Raw genomic sequence first — 22,632 nt, 5'->3', positions numbered from 1 at the left:
GCTTGTGTCGCGAAGCCGTCGGAAATTTCCGTCGTCGAGTTGCCGCCACAAGAATATTTCCAAGCATCCAAGTTTTACGAAGCATACGTTTTACGTCTTCGAAGAATGAATATATCTCGGGCCAACAATCTCCTAATGAAACATAGCAACGTGTCTGGCGTAACTGCAAATGAAATCTACCGGCTAAAGTTCAGTACGCGGCAACGGTTCATAGACGTTTCATAATTAAGCGTATGAAATTTCAGTTACTCGACGCGGCACAACTTGCTTAAACCTCGTTAATCGTCGTTAAACGTTGTACATGATTAATCAATTTCCCTCTTAACAGGAATAGATACACAGCCGAACGATACTTACTACTCGCTCTCGATTCGCTTTCCCTTATTAAACCAACGTATCGATTTAATTTTCGGGTCAAGATTTAAGTACAAGCCTGTGCACACGATCTAGCCTTTTCGTTCCGGTTAGCTTTCACGATATTATACATTTTAATTTGCGATTATTATACAACTCGGCAACGTTCTAATTAGGTAGAGCATTCTCATATCGAATTCTGCGAGTCAAATTTCGTTCGAAAGTATCGCTCGTGCGGTTCGTAGTATTTTACTATACTCGTTATACTTAGGAGGCGTGTATTATAGCGACACGCAGGATATACGTATCGATGTCGGAAATATCGGCAAAATATTAATAAACCGAGTCTCGAAACTCGCGTTTACGTCCGAAATTTTTCTTACGATTATAATTTTCACATATCTGGCTCTTTCTATTTCTGTTTGATTTCTTTAATTTAGTCAAGGCCGGGGGTGTGCATCGAACCTACGATTCTACTACTATCTCCATTTATTTATTTTCTTTGCTTTGCTTCAGTTCTTCTCCAGTTAGTAATATTTAAACTGCGCACTTATCGTTCCAGATAGAAGAGCTACGATAATTGTGCTATTGACGCTAAAACTATCGACAGTTAAAACGAAGCGACTTCTACCAAAAATCAGATAAATTAACCGGTCTTTAGAAGATACGTAATAGTAGAATATTTTTATATTTATGGATTTATTACGATACTTTCTCGCGAAAGGAATTCCACGTTACGTAGTAGTGCATTCTTAGTAGATACACAAATAAGAAAATAAGTACACAAATAAATAACAAAAACAGATAAGTAAATAAATAAAGAATAAAAATTAAAAAAGTTACACTCTTGGAGCCATAATTCGAAAAGAGTTACAAGCAGCGTATCTACGTAGTTTAATATCTGTTCACTTTCCTTTATGAATCTAAAAAATCTCACGATTAATCCAAGAAACAACTGGAAATAAAAGAAAGATAATTATAACCGTCCACGGTGAATATCCTGCCTCGTAGCAAATGGATTTTTTTGATGCATCAAATAAAATTTTAGTAATGAACTTACGCGTATCGCGAGATATAAAGAGATAAAAATCGCTGGTTTACACCGAACACGAGCAAACGCTTTCGCTCTCGCTATACGTTGTTGCTGGTTTGGTCTAAACGCAATTTGAAATTTTACTAAAGCGACGGAAGAACGAGCATTCCGCTCGTTCTTTTTCCTCGAAACGCGCCTTAAAGCGTCGTTGGTATTTCAGCCACGGGCGATCTAATTTTTTCTTAAATTGCGTTCATCGCCAAAACGAAAGTATTAGAATAGGATATCAGCTTTACGTACGTGCAAACGTGGAAGAAATTATTTCTTACTTGGACGAGTCCTAGAGATATAATTTTATCTCCTGTTTACCGTTTATCGATCGTGCGATGAACGAATTTTTACCGTAAATGACAATTCGTAATTTTCAATTATATTCGTCAGCCACGAGGAACGCGCCAAAATCAAATATTCTTTCGGTCGACTCGTTCGAAAAGCAAGTGGGAACTGTGATCTGGCTGTCGAGAGATAATCGTATAAATTTCACGATTCTTTCCTGGTACAAAATGAAACGGATAAGGCGGAACTAAGAACTAGTTGTTTGTACACTGTCGTTCGTCTGCCAATTAAATGCAAATAAAAAATAAAAACGAGAAGTAATAATACGCTGTAAGAACTCGGGAAAGAACACGCGCACATCTGACACAGTGATACTACACGTTATGTTCAGGGTCGTGTAACGAGATATTTTTAACTCCACTTAAAATGACAATCGCAATGATTCGGCATTATTTGGCCGTATTGCTGGATAACTACGACTGTATCTATGATATAACAATTTAAATAGCCTTGGACGATGAACTACGATACTTAATTGCGAATAACAATAATTTTTAACGCAGTTTTCTCCGCTACGCAATTATTGCTGTTAGATTAGAAAAGAGGCGAACGCAGTTGTTGATTTTGCTGGGCATGTGCGAACGATAACCGACGTCCGATTATGGATTCAACGATCGACCTTGCAAAGCCGCGGCAGAGGCCCCCCACGTGTCGGAAACGGCGAGGAACAGCGATCGCGTAGCTTCTCCTGGCGGACGTTGTTCCATTTCACGAGAGCGACAGCTGCCGCATGGAAACGATCGATCGTCCGGTTTTGTCATTTCCCAAATGTCTTTTCTTTCGGACAAGCTGCAAACGAGTAGTCTCTCCGAGAGCCAAGATCGACAACGCTCTTCTTCCAGGTTTTGTTATTTTATTGTCCGTTGTCTGATACGCGCTTCGCGCATAATTTTAATTAAAAGAAGAAAAGAAAAAGAAAAAGAAACGGCCCGCTTACCTGTATTTCGTTCATCGAGGTTCGGTGATCGAACAAGGTGGCATAAATTGGAAGGTAAATTTGCGAATATAATACTCGCGATAACGACGTTATCGCTGTTCTATTTTTCTATTTTCTATTTTCGAGTCGATCAACGTGGCTCAAGATTTCTACTTTTCCTACTCGATCGATACATTTTTACTATCGACCGAATTTCGTATCGTTTACGAATCGTACGACGCATCCTACGCATATAATATGTGTTTTATTGGAAAATGAATTATGAGATTGCTAAAAAGCAAGCAATCACGCCACGACGTACGTACACGCGTCCAAACGCGTGTCCGCGGTCAAGCATTTTCCAATTCGATTTGCCTTCTAAGGAGAAATCAAGAAATCACCCGCCTCGTCTCGTCTTAAGCCTCTCGCAGAACGTAGCTTCCCAAATATTTCTCTACTTTTGTTTCATCTGGCGCAAGTTGTTGTCCGTTGCTGCGCGAAATACGTAGCGCGTCTTCCACTAAATACGACTATGGCTTACCAGTTTCGTCGAATCTCGAGATGTAAACGCGCGAACGTGCGTTGTTGTTCTACGCGCGATCGACGAGACTTTCAAAATGCCGGTCGAATTAAGTAAAATGAACGAATTACGGATTTGTGTCGATTCGCGAGGAAAATGACGCAAAACGCAGCGTAACGCGAACGAATATGAGAAATATTCAAAGTAGTAGCAGCGTTAAAGCGATTTTCTATCGAGGTGCCGTTCTGTAAATCGTATTCTCGGAAGTAGGAATTTGAATAAAAATACGCGGTCTGGAACTCTCTTTCATGGTTCAATACGTTGTCACGTTGGGAGCCACGATGGACCGAAATCTTTTTTATTTTCTTCGCTTCGTTCGTGGTTTAGTCCCAGAGCCTGTTACAGCGAAGACCTTTTTCAGCTTCTACTTCCGCTAGATTCTTATATTATACGATTTAGATTATTCTTAGCACGTACGTAGTTGGTACGTATCTAACGCAGCAGTAGACCAAAGTATATCGAATTTCCGATCGTAACGTTTCATTTTTACGGGATGTTATATCTTAGCGAGGTGAATTGGTGTAGGACGCGTAGGGTGCCAAAGAAATACTCGGCGGTGTTTAGCAGTATATTTATTAACAGTTCTCGCTTTCGACTGTTTACGTACCACTCTCCGTTCCAACTGACGATTCTCACAACTCAACTGTTTTTCTCCATCCGATTCGTTTCTTTTTGTCGCCCCTCGATATGCCCACTACACATGCGTTCGTTAGCAACCGTTGCCACGTACGCCGTCTTCCAAATATTCGGCGAAAGGACCGCAGGGATATCGATGGGTCGTTAGGCTTGTCGGCATTTACGCTTCGCTGATATATTTGTACCGACGAAACTGTTGGATGGTTTTGTCGTCGAGTGCCGATACAGTAGATGCGCATTTCTTTACGATAACGTTATCCGAATCGCGTCGTCGAAGATTTTTTAGCCGCGATTTAACAGATCAAAACCGGGTAATAAAGTTGCCAGTGAGTTAACAGTGACCGTCGTAGCGGATCCGGTCGATCGACCGGTTTCGAAATTTAATTAAAATTTCTACATTCGTCTCTTGCGCCCGTCTGACTTTGCGTAAATTCTTATATCATCGAATGAATCGATTTCTCAAATTTTATTTATATAAGAATTTACACGAAACTAGACGAACGAAGGAAATAACAGCGAATGCAGAATTTTTGATCGAATTTTAAAACCGGTTATTTGCCAGACCTGGCAAGCTTTGCGCTAACAATGTATCGAGGAGAACAAGCAACGTCGCGATTTCGCGATTTTAAGCGGGTTACACGCGACAGCGTCGACCTCCGCACAGCGATTTTTACTTCGTAGAATTCGACCGCGTTGACGCGAAAGTTCATCGTGGGCCCGGCACGATCGTAGGTCGTCGACCTCGATCAAAAGAAACCGGCCGTGCATCAGGCTTGGCCACTCGATTTTATACGCGTTTGCTGAACGTTAGAACCCGGCGAACCGATCGAGAAATGACTGGCGTATACCGAATCTTTTTTTCCCACGATTATAAGAGAGAAAAATATGTAAGTGGCTTTTTTTATCGAGACAAAAACACGATCAATTATACATGTTTATTGGTTTGTACCGATCGTAAAAAGCAAATGGAACTTTCATCCTTAGGCCACGAGTCAAGAGAACTGCGAATAACAAACAGCAAATTAAAAAATGCTTGATCATTTCTCGAGACGGGAAACTCGATTGCATATACTTAATCGTGTTCGTCGTATCGATCGAGTCTAATTAAGAACGTGTAACATATTCGAGTTTAAAAAGTCGGTAGTCACAGCGCTAATGGACATACGCATAGGCAAATTAAATCCAGCGATATCGTAAACAAGTTCGATTTCATGAATTTTTCATACATTTCTCCGGTTTCTATCTACACGTCGATCTTCATATACGTACGCGTTGTTTTTCTCTTTGATCGTCACTCGCGTTATCCGTGTTACGTTACAATCGCGCACTAATATCTTTGTGCGGTGAACTTTATTGTTCGCTATTTCGCACGAGCGAAGACAAAAGTCGAATGGCGCGATGTTCGACGATCTTTGACACCAAAGAGTATCCTCGATCTGTCGGTTTTTTCAAACGACCGTTCGTGTTTCGACGTGATGGCGTCGCCTGCGTAACAGAAAATCGTTAATTTCCGTACGTGTCGCATTCTCTTCTACACCCTGAAAGACGCTACGTCGAGCATCCGATCTGACCAACGAATTGTGCAAGCGTAAAAATACACGATGACGAAGGAAATAAAAAAAGTGGGCAAGAAAAAACGTTGGTCGCGAGCGCGCGTACTGTCGAAACTACGATACCGTTGGACGCGAAACCTAACCTTACTTGGTAGGAAGTTCGGTAATGTACGTAAGTTTCGCGTAAAATAACACGAAGGCGTCGTTCGAACGCGGAAGTATTTCGCGTTACGAAAGTTCTTACTCGCGCTAACTGTGGTAGAAAATAAACGTAAGTGAAAATTACTCTACGAAGGTAAGGCAGAAGCTTGTGTTTAAATAAACGAAACCAAAAATTTCGTCGTTCGTTTCCCCGCGTATCGTTTGAGAATTGACGTGGAACACAAGTAACGCGGCAAGGCAAAATGCAATTTCTTCTGTTTCACGAGGAATCGCGTCGTGCTGGCCGTTTCTCACGCGTTCGATGTATACGTTGTTCGATCGGGACTCTGAGTAACCCGAGTAACATTCGAGAGATTCCAAAGTCAATCAGAAATATTTTACAATTGCACGTTGAAGATAACGATCTTGTTTTTATAACCGGTTTCTATATTTTCCCCGGTTTTGATGTTTTAACCTCCCGTGTTCGTTGCTCGAAATCGAAAATACCTCACGTGGTTACGTTCGAACCAGGAGCGAGAACAGTTTTATTCTCGTAAAAAGTCGCGCAGCTTTCTTTCTTATTTCTTCGCCAACACGTTGTATATTTTCATTTGACAACGTTAGATACGTGCGTGCCCGTCGTCGTGCAGTTTCATATAATTTCGCAATTTTCTACCCGACAGAACGATCGAGCGCGACTTTCATCGAAGCGACTCGAAACTCGATTATCGATAAACGCCTATTGCCCGAAATGTTTTTCTAAAACTCGTAAAATATTGGAACGAGCGCGGTTTCGCGTTTACAATGGTAACGTTGGCGTGGCACGAGCAACAAGGGTTAAACTAGATCGATTCGCAAACCGGTAGAAAAATGTAAATCGCGTGTTTCCTGTTTTTCTTCGGCCGCATTTCCGTCAGCTTTTATTCCTTTGCTCGAAATTCATGGAAATCGTATGGAACGAAAACGGATCGCGCTACACGCAAGAAAAATCGTGCAAAACGTTCTACGGATTCGCTGCTTCTTCTACGAAGGATTAAAAATCCCCTGGACTTTCACCGATGCTTATTTCCACCCACGCTTTCTTTGCGTGCATCTTTTCGCGCGTCACATATACCCTACACGGTTCTACTTTTATCCCTGCGAGTATTTTAAACGCCGAAAAGAAACATTCCGCTGATCTATCCCGCGTTACCGACTGAGAATTGCGCCGCCAACGTTTACGAAAATTACACAAACTTTCTCTTTGCCTCCACCCACGACGATCGAAGCAGATCCGTGTGCCTGCGTATTTCTTCCTCGTCTAGGGCGCCTATTTATATATCGTTGTTTTTATTCTGTAAACTGCCTCGAGAAGGAAAATATATGCTTGGTATTAAACAATGCATTGGAAAAGCGCACGACATTAGACGCAGGTTTTACATTTTTTTTATTCCTGTTTTAAACTCGACATTCGCGGTTCTTCTTCTTTCGCTCGTTAAAATATTAGGTTATCCGGAAAGTTTCTTTCGTCTTCTAAGGAAATAATAGAAGGGCGATGTTTTTTGTTTTATATCGGTTTATTGAATTACGCAAGAATATAATAATAGAAATACGACGGAATGGATCGTACCTAATTCGATAAAATAATATAAAACGGAAATTGTTGTTCGTCTATTATTATGTTACGAAACGAAAGAAACTTTTTGGACAACCTAATACTTCGGCCATCTTTTATTCTTCTTTCTATTTTAAATGTGTGATTACAAATGTGTGGTTGCGTATAAAGCTATTCAACTACGCAATCACTCGAAATCGTCGATTAAATTGCAGCCATTTTCTCGTAATTTTCCCGTAATTATAACGGATCTCGCTGTAAATCGTTGTCTCGATGGAAAAATTAAAAAAAAAAAAAATTAGAAAAGAAATTCTTATTCTATATTTTCACCCCTCTTCCGCTCGTACCACCAGTTACCAACCACCCTGTATATATCTTCGATTTCGTTTTTCGGAAATTTCTCGAAATCTTAAACGGTCGAGTAAATCTCGCTTCCGCCATCTTCGTTTACGCTTCTCTCGTTTACTATCCATATTCCTCTATCTTACGCATAAAATCTACGTACAAAGTTTACTTTCATTACGCTGAGAAAATGGTAGAAACGTTGGATTTTGCTCTTTGGAACATACTCGATCATAAAGATCTCGCGTAAGCGTTTACAATCTCAATTAATTTCGTATAAGTAGATTTAGTGGAATCGATGCAGAATTACAAAGCTGTACGTACGTCGTACAGTCGCACGGTTCTGTCGACGATATTGTCACGACCGGCATACTTCAAATCCGATGGACCGACGATAGAAATAAAGATGTGGCGGCACTCGGCGACAATGTATATCGCTGAAGTGCCTAATGAACCATCAACATCCCAACGGTCCTTCCACCGAAGCTTCTAGAAGAAAGAGCACGTGGCAACGGTCGCGGACGCCTAGCAAATGCATGGACGGTGAGGATGTCGAGCGATGATAAAAGAAAGTAATCGGATCCGATCGAAAGTAAAATGTATCGATGTTAGAAAAAAAATAAAGTTTTCTTTTTTTATTTTTCACCTCAAATTCCTTTTTTATTTTGTTATTTTACGTGACAATATGTACGCTAACGGTAAAAGCATGAGAAACACTGACGGATTTTCCTAGAATTTTCGTTTTCCTTTGTACGAGCCGGTGATTTTCGACTGATGCGCAACGGAAATTTTTAAGAAACGCCCAGGGTTTATACCTGTAGGTTTTTACCTGACCTTTAGTCACAAATATCGAACATTCTCGATCCGTAGACCATCGAACGAAAGCAACAGTAATTTCCGGTGCGAATGCGTTACTTTCAACCAAACGTATACACGGTGGCGAATAAAAGAAAGCTTGCGAGTTTTAATACGCTGAATTGTATATAAATCTTCACTACGAATTTTGCTTTTATACTATTGAATTTTGTCATTAGGTGGTATCGACAAAATCCGCAATCACTCAGTTGCCAAGCCAATAGACAGTCTTTACCATGTGCATATCTTGGACAACAGTCGTCTATTCCGTGCCCAGTGTACGTTGTATTTATTCGCCGCTTTCGCCAACTAGAAGTTCATTTCGTAAAACTATCTCATCTCTGCATAGTTTTTAGTTTCGAAATTCTTCTTCCATCGCTGTACGTTCCCGTGGCGTAGAATTTTAGCAATTAATTTGTGCGTGACACGAGATGCGTGCGACCTGCGCGCGATCGACTGAAAGGCCGGAAGAGAAGCAGCGAGCGACGGTGGCGACCTCGTCAGAGCGCGTTTGCTCGAAATTTCGAGATTTTTGTCGGCGATGTTGGTCGATCAACGAGAAATCTTAGTTTATCGCGAGTTTCATTTTACCAGCAGATAGTAAACACGTGTAGCAGCTAACAATTCGATGGACGATAATGCGGTACATGTGCGATAGTAAAATAAAAGTAAAATAAGTGGACTCTCAGAGGATTTCCGTTTTTACACGCATGCATGCACGAGATCGACAACGCCTCTGATAGTTGTATCAGTCGTGTACGTAAGCACGCCAACTCATTCGTGCACCAGCTACACTTTTTCTCTAAATCGTTGCCAACGTTTAAAAAACGCATGAAAAAAGTTTCGCGTTCGTCTTCGCTTCCGCATCGTGTACGAGTAACGTAATATTCGTATCGTATGTCGATGTACGTTCGTTTACGTCGATCGCATCTGAACGAAATACAGCGTGCAAATAAATAAACGAATAAATAAAATAAGTGTACGAGCGAATGGACGTGCGCGTAGACGGTGAAGCGAGAATGGCCGAGAGGCGATAGAGAAAATAATTATAAGCCGTGTTGCTTTTACGATCGGTAATTGGCAGAAAATAAACTACACCGTTGCTAAAAAATTTGATTTTATTGTTACGCCTGTGTATTACCACCGTACTACGAACCAAATGCTGGAAGGATCGTTGACTGTACACGCAGGTGTACCGAATGATGTAACGCGCGTTTACGACCAATTTTCCATCGCAAGAAATAGCAGACTTTTCGCGCGGTCGTCGATGATACCGCTGTTTGGTTGCGCCAGCCTGCGAATGGCAATTCTTCTTGGAATCTTGTCGACTAATCGCGCGATGTATGTTTTTCGCAACTGAGATTTCTGTTTGTAGAAATGTGTCGCAACAGGAGAGGCTTTAACCGTTTCCTTATAACTATACCGCGGATTTTACTACAAATTTTTACTTTTCGGAATGCCCGATTAAAGAAGACGATATACCTCGCTAGATAGAAGATTCTTTTTCACTTAGCAGATAGCGTCGAAAGCGGTATATTCCGAACGTTTTACACGGTTGCGAGATTTTGCACTTTCAAGTTTCCTACAGTCCGTCGTTTTTACGGTTGTTTGTTTCAATTCTGTTGCAGCGAATCTCGCTTCTAAGAAAACTCTACATCTTCTCCAGTGTTTAGTTTTTGGCACGACGATTCTCTTTACAGCGGCTTCTTTGGTCTCTTTTATAGTACCGCGGAAAGATCGCCGACATATAGACAATGTGAACGATAAAGCTGAAATGCCGACAAGCCGAAAGGATCGGGAAACTTCAATGGGCCTAACGGCCATCGATACATTGAGTTATTATTGGATGGTATTGACAAAATCCGCAATCACTTGGTTGCTAATCCAATATTTCGGCACCGCAACAGTCGATGTTCAGTTAGCCACCGGAGAGTCGTTAATCGAGAGTCGTCTTATCATTTTACCGACCGTTAACGATACAACAGCATACGCACGTCCGACCGGCGTCTCAGGCGCGGATTCTTCCCGACGCCGGCTCTGTTTCGGTTTAGACTCTCCAATACCATTCTTTTCGTCGGTCGCGAACGGTACGTTCTTCAAAAATTGGTATAAAACCGTGGGAGCTTGCAAAGCAACGCAACTGACGCAACTGAGCAGGGCAGTTTAATACTAAATAACAAATTACTGCTCAAATAATAAGAAAGATCGACGACGACGAAACGCCGATTAATAGGCTATCGGTCGGTGATCGTGGGTGACAAAAAGCCGATTAATCGGCTATCGGTCAATAAAGCGTCAAGTTCACGTTAAATAATCATCGTTTTCTGTTTAATCGACTGCAATAAATGCATCTATCGATACATTATCGCATGGGATATTAAAACACTGGAAATTTCAAACATTTCTGAACAGAGAATTTCTATGGTACGTTAATCCACGCGTTCGCTCTTTCCATTCCGAGATATCGAAAATTGAAAAATTATTAATTTTCAGTCTCGAGTCGATTACTGCGATCATTAAACGAGTACGTATATTCGCGGTATAGTTTTAGTCGAATCTAACGGTCTTGTCATGCGATACAAGATCGCGGTGATATAATATGCGTGTATCGACTGATATGGTAAATTATCTGATTAAACTCGTAGAGTCGATTACAGCATGTAACGCAACTATTCGTAACAGCTGGAACCTGTATCGTCGTGTACGTGGCGGACGAATTCGAGAATCACTTGGATTCCGAAGCTGGAATTTATCGAAGCTTGAAACTCTTCCACGTGCGAATTTTTTCCTAATCACGCGACACTTTTTAACTTCTCACGCCTCCTTTCATATTTTACCTCGATGAAATCAAAAATTACGATCGTCAAAAATATCGCGTGCTCGTCGAACTTTGAAATCCCATGCAAACTCTCAAACACTTGGTAACGTATCGAGAGTTTGCGAGATTTCCAACGCGACTAAGATGTTTCGCAAGCTCTACATTTTAAATCGTCCTTCGTTCCCTACTCGGATATACCAGCGAGAGGAAGAGACCGAGGATTTTTTTTTTTTTTTTTTGGTAGAAGAAAGAAAATAATTCCGACGGATACGTAGAGAAGAAAATTTTCTAAAGTTTCGTTTCTCAGGAACAGGGCTACGACAAGGGGACAGAAGTTTATTAATAGTCACGGGACGTCTTCTCCTTCCGAGGATCCTTAAGCGGCGGAACAGGATTTTTCCCGGTCCTGCCGTACGCAGCACAGGATGCTGGCTACTTGGGTTTTGCATACACGAGTTTTCAAGCGTCGAGCACAACCACACGTGGAAAGTCTGTCGAATGGAAAACGTATAACGACGATAGATACCTCTTTTCTTTGTAACAAACCAAACGTTGTTTTGAGATTTCTAAATGGAATTTTTTTTCCATCGCGGCGAAAAGGACGCGACGACGAGTTCAACAAAAAATGTTGTTACTTGACCGCAGTGATCAGAAGGATTACGCGTGTTAACCGAGGGAGAACGTGAACGTGAGATAAAATGTTTATCGGTATTCTTCTTCTCATGCATTTTAGGTTCTCGTGGCGAAAAATAAATAACGTTCGTTGAGCTTGATTTACGCAGCCACGTAACTGGAAAAAACAAATACGAGTCATCTTCTTTCTTTAGAAGCGCAAAGCTATTAAATCGTTTCCTACTTTCTTCTACTTTTATGCTTTCTAGCGTTCGTTTGAAACGCCAGTTTCGTGCATTTACCTGTAAAGCAAGGAAGAAGCAACGTTTTTCTATCCGTATCTCGAGTTTCCAATATCTGGCAGCCTTTTTGAACTTCGCTCTTATACAGGGTGTCACGAAACAAGTGTTACCGTTTTATTCGTAGAGGATTTTTAAGCAAGGTGAACTTTGTATTAATCGTTTATCGGGTCTCTCCGCTTGTGCGTGGAATACGTCATCGATCAAACGATCTTCTTCAGCTGCTTCGCAAGTGCGTGACCTTTCGACAACCTTTTTCCGACTTCTTCGTGACATTTTCGCGTGTTTCTCCGATTGTTCCTCGGCGTTTCGATATTTTCGTTTCACCGCGCGACGACTGACTCTCCTCGGTCCGACAGTCACAGCAAAAAGGACTTAAAAATTTATAATTGCGCGAAAAACGGTTGGTTCGCACGAGTTTGCGTGTACATGCGAAAATTTCTCGTAAGTCTTCTTGCGTTTTGCGCAACCAACGATCGGCGTTGATAATAAACTTTTACTATAGCGACACGTTGTCGAGGCGTGGAACGATCGATAGTAAAATTGTACGATCCACGCTAACGATCCACACGACAAACGGAACTCGACCAACGATCGATACAACCTCGAACAAAAAACGAATTACGATAGAATAAAACGATAGCGGCTCTTCCGTGACACTCTGTATAATTTGCTTCGCTCGACGACCATAATAAAACGAAATCGACCACGCATATTTCATCTGCTCATATATACAGGGTACTTGGTAACCGGTGGTACAAGCGGAAAGGGGGTGATTCTAGGCGAAAAAACAAGTCGAAAATGTAGAATAAACATTTTTCGTTCGAGGCTTTGTTTTCGAGAAAATCGACTTTGAATTTTCGCTCGGTACGCGTGCAGTACGTCACAACCGATCTCGCTGTAGATCGTTGTATCGATGGAAAAATGAAAAAAAAGAAAAAATTTTTATTCTATATTTTCGACTTCTTTTTTCGCGTAGAATCACCCCCTTTCCGCTTGTACCACCGCAGTTACCACCCACCCTGTATATAGATGATTATTTGGCGAACGAAATTTCCCTCAGCCATCGCGAGCAAACTACAAGGTAGAAAGGACGGAAGAACTGGGGAAGAAATAAAAGTACGAGTTCGTGGAACGACCGGACTTGCTTGGATAAAATCGTCAGCAGCGAGAGAGATTTCAGGTTACGAGCCGCGAGCACCAAAACGAAACGCTTCCGTGTTGACGTCATCGGAGAAGCGATGAATCTTAGCGGTGCGGTTGGCTGAATGACTCGAAATCACGTTTCGCCGTTGCTGTTGCTCTATCCGCGCTGCAACGTGCGTCGAGCCTTAAGCTTTGATTACATTCACCGCACACACAGATTCGCCGTTCTCTTCCTACCTACGCTCGACAGTCGGTCGCAAAAGTCCGAGTATCCACGCAACTACCTACAATCTATAGCTGTGGCCAGCAAAAAATATCCTTGAAAACGAACGAAAGCCGATCCAAAGGCAAACATTGCTCTCACGGAACAAACTGATCAAATCAGCTTTCCACGTGCGACGTATAACGTTTGACGTCGTAAAACGTATTGAAGCAATAAACGAACGTAACTGGAACGTGTCATGGGAAAATTGCGATTTATAAACTCGCTGCATAAATGAATCGCTGGCTTCTACGATCCGAAGATAAATCGACAGTTCGACCGTAAAGGACATACCGCGATAACCAGGACAAAATCGGCGCGTACATACTGGAAGATAGAGCTTCTGTTGAATGTAGCGTTTGCAGTGTGAAATTATCGGTCAGCCACTTAATTTATACGCAGCTCTGTACACAACGAAGAAAGGGAAACACGCGACGATCTTAAGGATACGCTCGCGTCGAATCTCGTTCTGTCGAATCTCGAGTCTGCGAAAGATTGTCAATTTCTGTAAAGGAATTTAGACATTGGACTGGATTTAACAACGATCTTGGTAGTCGATGCGACCTTGAATAAAATTAACGATGATAATAATACAATACGTACGTTCATTGAATTTTGCGTGTCAGATTTAGCAAGGAGATCCATTCTGTCATAGTATTATTTGTACTTGCGTATCGATAACTAACGCATAAGGAAATAATAGGGGCACGACATTTTCGTTCTATATTATTTTATCGAATTGCGTATGATCCATTTTGTACTTTTGGGATTTTTGGGGCAAACTAGTATTTTGAGAGCTTCGTCGATGGATAGAAGTATGCTATGACGTAGCATTTTATTTTTGCAAAATAGTAGACCGTACTTGCTCACTTCTTTCTGACAATGTCATCCAAGTTATTCGTATTATGGAAAATTTGGTGGTCCACGAAATTCGTCGTACTTTAATCATTCTAACAAATACAGTAGAGCATAGGTCAGCGATGATGGCCATCGTAGAAGTTAATTAACGAGTTTCTCAAAGGAGTTAAAAAATTTCTCAAAGGATACAATTGCGCGAGTAATTACAAAAGCTTGAATTTTTTCTTCGTCAAGGAGATAATAGGGCATTGTTGACCTTGTTATTCGTATAATGTCACGCATTATAAATTTTGCAACATTGCGTTTTATATTTTTCTACTTCTTCTTTTTTTGTAAGGAACAAAGTCTGCGTTAACGCGTCTACTGCCAGCAATAAATCGCGTATAACGTTCTTTTAATAATATTTTATGTTTAGTAGTATGTAGAATTTGTGACTGACTGTATCCATCTATATATCTATCTTTTTCTATTCCCTTTCTTGTCTCTTCACTGTCCATGCTCGTTCCGCGTGCTTCGTGAAGCAGCCACGAATAGTTTCGTCGAGTTTCGAATTAAAGTTTACGTCGTCTCGTGCAATACCTCGGAAAATTTCCCCTCTACGGTATAATTAAATCGTCAGTTTAAAATATCGTTGTTGTACCAGGCATTACAATTACATTGCCGGTACTATGTATTGACCATCGTATTCGTTCTTTCCTTTGCTCCCCTTTGCCTTCGCTATTTTAAGTATCTTTTTCGCATTAATAAGAGAATTCTGAGAAATAGTAGTTTCGACGAAGAACAGCAGAGACGAAGAGAACGTTACCGTATCTTGTTACCAGCTGTACTTTAATCTTCGCCTTTCCGTTTCTTTTTTTTTCTATCTCTTTTTTCGTTCTTCTTTTTAGTACTCGTTCGAATATAAGAAAAGTGAAAAGATTGGGATCGTTAAAGGAGCACATTTTTATTGAAATCTAATCGTGCAACGATTTATTGCAAAGTTTATGATAACTTTCTCCCTGTCTCGTTACTCGTTTTATATCTCGCCGTTCATTTCCAATTTGCCTATTTTCTTCTATCACCGTCAGAGTTTTCCATATATTTCATTTGTAACATTCCGTTCGTATTAGATTATCCATAGGTATCCACGTATATAAAGATATGGGACTTTCCTCCATCGTCATCTATATGCTTCATCCATAATATATCACCTTATATGGTATTTAATATCTGTAATATCGTTTTAATTAAATCACACATAACTTAATTACAGATAATTTGATTACAGATATACTCGTGTTTATAAAGATACAGGACGCATAACTGTTCCGCCTAATTGAACGAAGTAGTATTTTATATCGATTTTCGATCCTACGTTATTCTCGCGTTAATATTTCTTTGGCGTTAATTGTCCTTGGTGGATATAATGCAAATAACCGGACCATCGTTGCTTTCTGTTGACATTTATCCTATTTCGAGTTGCTTCCTTTCAACGTCGCTGGCACGCGCGCCTCTCCTCCACGATCGTCGATCGCGCGTTTCGACGAAAAGAAGATCTCGATGTGAGAAGTAAGTTTCAAGGAAAGCGTTATTAAATACTTACAAGTAACGATAATCGTCTGAAACGTTCCACGGTAGTTAGAAGTTAATTACGTATTTAGAAAGCCGACGCGTTCTCGACTTCGATGATTCTTAAAAATATTCCGCAGCAGTCAACATTTCCGACAAAATTTGTGCCACAGATACAGCGACGATAGGTTAGGTTCGCCATTTCGCTCGATCTTCGTTCGTATAAACTACGAACCATGTTTCGAGCGTTTTCTTCTTTCCGAAAGACGTATTATTTAACAAAATCCACCAGTAAATCTCTCTGCCTTTCTGTTTGTCTCTCTCTCTCTCTCTCTCTCTCTCTCTCTCTCTCTCTCTCTCTCTCTCTCTCTCTCTCTCTCTCTCTCTCTCTCTCTCTCTCTCTCTCTCTCTCTCTCTCTCTCTCTCTCTCTCTCTCTCTCTCTCTCTCTCTCTCTCTCTCTCTCTCTCTCTCTCTCTCTCTCTCTCTCTCTCTCTCTCTCTCTCTCTCTCTCTCTCTCTCTCTCTCTCTCTCTCTCTCTCTCTCTCTCTCTCTCTCTCTCTCTCTCTCTCTCTCTCTCTCTCTCTCTCTCTCTCTCTCTCTCTCTCTCTCTCTCTCTCTCTCTCTCTCTCTCTCTCTCTCTCTCTCTCTCTCTCTCTCTCTCTCTCTCTCTCTCTCTCTCTCTCTCTCTCTCTCTCTCTCTCTCTCTCTCTCTCTCTCTCTCTCTCTCTCTCTCTCTCTCTCTCTCTCTCTCTCTCTCTCTCTCTCTCTCTCTCTCTCTCTCTCTCTCTCTCTCTCTCTCTCTCTCTCTCTCTCTCTCTCTCTCTCTCTCTCTCTCTCTCTCTCTCTCTCTCTCTCTCTCTCTCTCTCTCTCTCTCTCTCTCTCTCTCTCTCTCTCTCTCTCTCTCTCTCTCTCTCTCTCTCTCTCTCTCTCTCTCTCTCTCTCTCTCTCTCTCTCTCTCTCTCTCTCTCTCTCTCTCTCTCTCTCTCTCTCTCTCTCTCTCTCTCTCTCTCTCTCTCTCTCTCCCCCTCTCTCTCTCGCGCGCTAATAAGCACGTAGGTCTGGCTGACGCGACGTTGAAACGTATATGAAAAAAAAGAAGATAAGAGTTAGGTTTCAGTCGGTTGTTATTTTATAGAACTCGCCGCGTCGAAAGACGATCGACAACCAACCAATATCGACACATACGCTGTCACGGATGATGTACAATTATGGACAGAATCCATTGTAGTGGTGCCGACGGTTTTTTGCCGGTACGTATCTCGAAAATTAAGAGAGTTCGACGGTTCTGCGCGTAGGAAAAAGTTCTTCAAAATGGCGATTTCAGATTAAAAAATTATCGAAGTGGAGAACGCTGTGTAGGCTTTTTAGACACGTAATTGCCAAATTGTATACAGTGACGAATAGAAGAAAGTTTAAGATTCATACGCTATAAATCTTGGTAACTTTGTTTTAAAAATTTCCATCACGTTGGTCGTCTATTCTATGGTATATATCATATTTATTCATTGTTCTTACCGAAAATAACAATGCACTTTGTAAAATTACGATATCTTTACGTTACTTTACTTTTTTTATAGGAATTCCTTTTCGTTCGCTACTATATTTTCTTCGTATCGTCACCTGTCGTAGTAGGTACGTGTATCGTGTAATAACCAAAGGAAAGAAGATAATTTTAATTGTAGGTCAGTCGAAATCGTTTTGCATAAAATAAATATATATATAGTTACAATGATGTCATTTGTCGACATTATTGACAACGTTATTTTATAAAATATAACTGAAGAGGTTTTACATAATAGTAGTTGAGTTCGTTTAATACCAGTTATTAAACGTTGATTTGCATAATTTGTCGTAATTCCGTTAGCTTGAAAGATGCAACGATAAAACGTCGAACGTATATACGCGTTTCACAGAAAAGAAAGAGCCTAGTTTCGGGAAGTGAATCGTTGCACGAAAGTCGGCGATACGCGACTGTTCTCTGCTCATCGCGATTTACGTCGCCTCGCATTACCAAACCGTGCGTATCGTTTCATTTTCCATGGTGTCGTTGGTCCTTTCCATTGCGTCATATTTTTATCATATCGTTAATTATCCCTCGGTTCTCTCGCATTCTCATTGTTGTTTCTGCGCGAATCTGTACACGCAAAGTGGTGCAACAAAGGCGGCAAGAAAGCAGCCGGGAAACGCGTACGAATCGAACAATGGTTCTGGCGCAAAGATTTAACGCATTTCGTACAACGTACAGAGAAGAAAAAAATAGGTGTTTCTTCACGCGTCTTTTGAAATAACTGCACCTGCAATCGTTCCACGTGGAAATTACGCCATTGCTCTGCCTCTCCGTTTCTTCTCTTCTTACCCTTTCCCTCGTCGTTTTCCTCGCGAACCTACACAACATCTTTTCAACTTTTCCTTCCTCGCGTGTCTTTTCTTCGCAGCAAGGAACGTTCGTCGCTTTAATCGGAATATCGAATCGGCTAAATCGTTTAAATCGTTTCTGTTATACGTTACGAACTTTATATAAAAATATCTTATTCTTTACTCGAGAACGATTCGAAACTCGATAGGCGATATTAGGTCGCACTTACGATATACCATTCTGTTAAATAATCGTAACGTTCTGCCATCTATCGTGATGTAGCGTTATTATTCCATTCGTGTAGAGAATCTCTATTGTTTGCGAAGAAAAACGTGAGCTCGGAAAGGTTTTAGACTTATCCGACAACGCCATACATCGGTCCCCTTCGTCGCTGTGTCTCCTCCTAACTCTTGGTTCGTCTAGGCCGAAGAAGAAACCCTTGTTCAACGGCAGCCGAGAACTCTCCAACCTAGAAGCTCGCGTCACGCTCACATTTTCTCTCAGATGCACGAAAGCTCCCTCCCTTTTTCTCGTTTGGTCTGGGTACGTTCTCTGCGCGACTTCCCTTTCGTTCTCCCCTATTCGTCTGCGGTTCTTCCCTGGCGAAGTTGAACGCGAGAACGACCACGGTTTTTCCTATGGTGCCTCGTTGGCTTCGTCTTGTCGTCGCGATTATTTCTTAACGGTTTGTCCGTATCGATCGATGCTAGTAACAGCATGCGATTTAATAATATACGACCGATGGATTTGTATCGTTACAGCGTGCTATCGTAAGGCTAGTAGTGACTACTAGACTGCGGATATTTATGCAAGTTTGTATTTTTGTAGAGACAATTAAATAAGAAGCAGAAAACAGGCGAGCAATTATTTTACGATATGTCGAATATTTGGATGTTTCGTATATTTTTACATACTACGTGCATACTTTGTCCATTCTTGCAGCTCTGAATTTCTCATAAATACATAGATACCCGTAGCAATGTCAGTGTTTAAACGGTAAATTTTTCTTAGTTGGTTCAGTTCGAATCGTTGGCTGTGGAAGAAAGAAAGTTTGTGGATTCGTACGTTATAACAGCATTCGTACGTAGATTACAGTACAATGGATTCTTTCTTTCAGCGGTTATTAACTTTGAATCGATAAAAAGAAATTAATCGTTCTCTGAAAAAGACGCGAGACTTTACTTCGTGTTGTCGACACTGAAAGATAAAGCTGTAAATACTCGGAGCAATTTTTTAACGTTAGAAGCACGAAATGTTATTTAGTAGAAATAAACAGCAATTTCTAGCATCGCAAATAATACATTTTATCCAAACGTGACTCATTATAGACAGTACATGGACGATGGTGAATCGTAACTCGAAACAATTTTTTTTTTAATCGGATCTCCTGCAAAATATTTCATTTATTTACATTTCGCATATACCGCAACATCCTGCGTTCTACGGCTTTGTCACGTAAAATAACAAAATAAAAAATAAAAAAAATTTGAGATGAAAAATAAAAAAAGAAAATTTCATTTTTTTCTAACAACGATACACTTTACAATCCATTTTCGAACTCTAGGCGTGACTTTCTAAAACTGACTCTTACGATCTTACTTTCGATCGGATCCGATTACTTTCTTCTGTCATCCCTCAACACATCCCCGCCGTCCATGCATTTGCTAGGCGTCCGCGACCGTTTCCACGTGCTCTTTCTTCTAGAACCTTCGGTGGAAGGACCGTTGGGATGTTGATGGTTCATTAGGCACTTCAGCGATATACATTGTCGCCGAGTGCCGCCACATCTTTATTTCTGTCGTCGGTCCATCGGATTTGAAGTATGCCGGTCGCGACAGCTTGTGAAAAACATAGTGAAACAATACATTGAGACAACATTGTGAAAAATAAGTGTGCAAATAAAAAATAATATGTTGCAGAGATTAAATGTTTAATATATCTCAATGTACCGCAGCTGTGCCAAGGCATAATCTATAAAATTCGCCAGACGATCAACGTGTCGAACAATGATCGTAGATCGTGCGAAATTAACGAACACGCAGGATAAGTTTTGCGATTTTATTCAGCCAGCGAAGTAAATGCGTACGTCTTTTCTTCGCCATTTTTGTCGCGTGATCGACACGCACGAAGCACGCACGACTTAACTTTCTTCGCGATCCGATGCAAAGAAGCGTAAACCGACTAGTCGTGTCGCATCGCAGCAAAAAACAGGCGCGGTAAAGTTCTACCGATCTACCCGACTACCGTTACTTCTCATTCTTCTGCCTTCCTCTCGTCTCCTCTCTTCTTCCTTTTCGAATCCAACGATATCCTTTATGACCTGTTTGAGATGACGCCTTCGAGAACATTTCTGCGACCCTCGATCCTTCTTTCGCTTCTCCATCTCCGTCTTTTAGGCTTCGCGTTACCTCCGGAACAGCAGCATATTCTGAAAATTCCTCTTGTTCGTTGACCGTCGTTACGTACCTTCGTCTTTCGAAGGTTCGACCATCCGTCGAGTCCTAACAGGTTTAGACAAGTTCGACGGTTTCTGTTAGTGTTTATCCACCTGTTAAGTGTTTATCTTACTATCCTAAATATACGACCATCTTCCATTAATTATTTCCATGCCAGCTTTTGTTATTAGACTGCGGTCTTTTGTGCATTTGTGGGAAATTTCGAAACAGCTATGCGCAGAATGCGTATAATACGTAAAAAATATAAAATATCCAGAGTAGAGTAAAAAGAGTAGAAATCTCTGCATAGATTGCATTTCCTTAACTGCGATTATGAAAATATAAATTTGCATAAAAATCTGCGGTCTGCTTATCATGTCGTATACGAGAGTCCTTATGTTAGTTACAGGGATTGACACGAGTATTTTAACATCGATTGCAACAAAGAAACTTAAAAGCAGCGATACGAGCGAAATATAAAGTATTTCGAGGACTGAATATTTCGTTGTTAGAAAATACGGTTTTTATAGTATAGCATCGCGAGAAGAAAAAGATGTTTGACTAAATTAAAGGAAAGAAACGTTTTTATACGGTGTATTCGATAGACTAACATTTTCAGAACTAGCCCACAGGCTCGCTTAAAGGTGATCGCGTCAAGTCAAATGTTCAAATATCATAAAATACAATTGATTGATGTTTTGCAAATAACGTGAACATATAACGACACGGTCTGAAAATATCATTTAACATTCTTAAAATCATATAACCATGTACATAATAAATATGCATATGCATGACAAAGCGTGCCATCAACTTGCATTACAGGATCCTTTAATATACAGCTTGTTTAAATGAATTATAAATAAGATGCGCACTGTGATATATGACGCTGCTGGATCATTTATGATACACTGGACTTGTCCGATTTGCATGTGATATACGATGTATAAATGCAATTCACGATACCTTTAGAAGACAGATAGATGTTCATTAAAAAAACCAATCGAAAGGAATTCGAAACAAAACCATTTGTAGTTTCGATATGAATCTTTTGTCTGAATTTAATAAGGTCTCTGTACCATCTACGTTACGCTACACATTGTACCATTTATCGATAACAAACTCGTCTTTTCAATATCTATAGAAATCTGGTGACGTTACGTAAGAACGGTATGGTGTTAATGCATCGATCGATATCGCGATAAAACGATAGGCACGTATTTAATCGGCTGATTTGAATATTTCGTTTTGAAAGTATTCAAAGGAAATTGTATTACATAATCGGAAATTGATTCGTTATATGGAAATGTATTTCGGTAAATTTCATTCGACTTGATGTATTAACGTAACTAAAAATACACTGGTCGATAGGTCGTTATTTTTTTTTTTTTTACCGAAATATCTTCCTACGTTTCTACCGTACTGGAAATTATACATTCTATAGAGGCGTAGCCTTCGTTCGTTTAACCAACTGGATAAAGGACTGTTTAGATTATCGACTGATCATCGAGCGAATGATAATCGTCGTTATAAAGACTTAAGATGAAAAATAAACGAACAAATGATCTCACACGCCACCGATACTAAACCGAGATTTTGTGTAATGTACGAACATAACTTGAAGCATTACGGAAAGTAAATGAACGCACGCATCCGCTGAATGCAAATGCTGAGACAACGAAGAGAGGAATCGACGATTGTGGCGTACGCGTACGGAGCAGAGGTTGGCACCGCGACAACGACTAGATACATCGCAGTCGTGCACTGTACGTGCAAATGTCTCCTTCAGCCTTTCATTCTCGTCCGGACTGCGTATCTGCATTAAAATAACGGCACCTCGGCTACGACATAGCCGGCAGTCGCCTAACGTGACTCTACGGCTTCGACCTCGAACCC

The 22,632-nt window shown here is 40.8% G+C and overlaps 1 protein-coding gene across 1 annotated transcript in view; it reads left to right on the top strand.

Annotated features, from left to right (window-relative positions):
- The window catches only part of LOC105680419 (uncharacterized PE-PGRS family protein PE_PGRS20-like), a 100,293-nt gene that overhangs the window by 59,283 nt on the left and 18,378 nt on the right, over nt 1-22,632 (top strand). The gene's annotated exons all lie outside the window — the stretch shown is intronic.

The sequence above is a fragment of the Bombus impatiens genome, unplaced genomic scaffold (genome assembly GCF_000188095.3).
Source record: "Bombus impatiens unplaced genomic scaffold, BIMP_2.2 scf_0155, whole genome shotgun sequence".
Lineage (NCBI taxonomy): Eukaryota > Metazoa > Arthropoda > Insecta > Hymenoptera > Apidae > Bombus > Bombus impatiens.
Note: the sequence above shows the minus strand (reverse complement) of the source record. Positions and strands in the feature narration are given on the sequence as shown.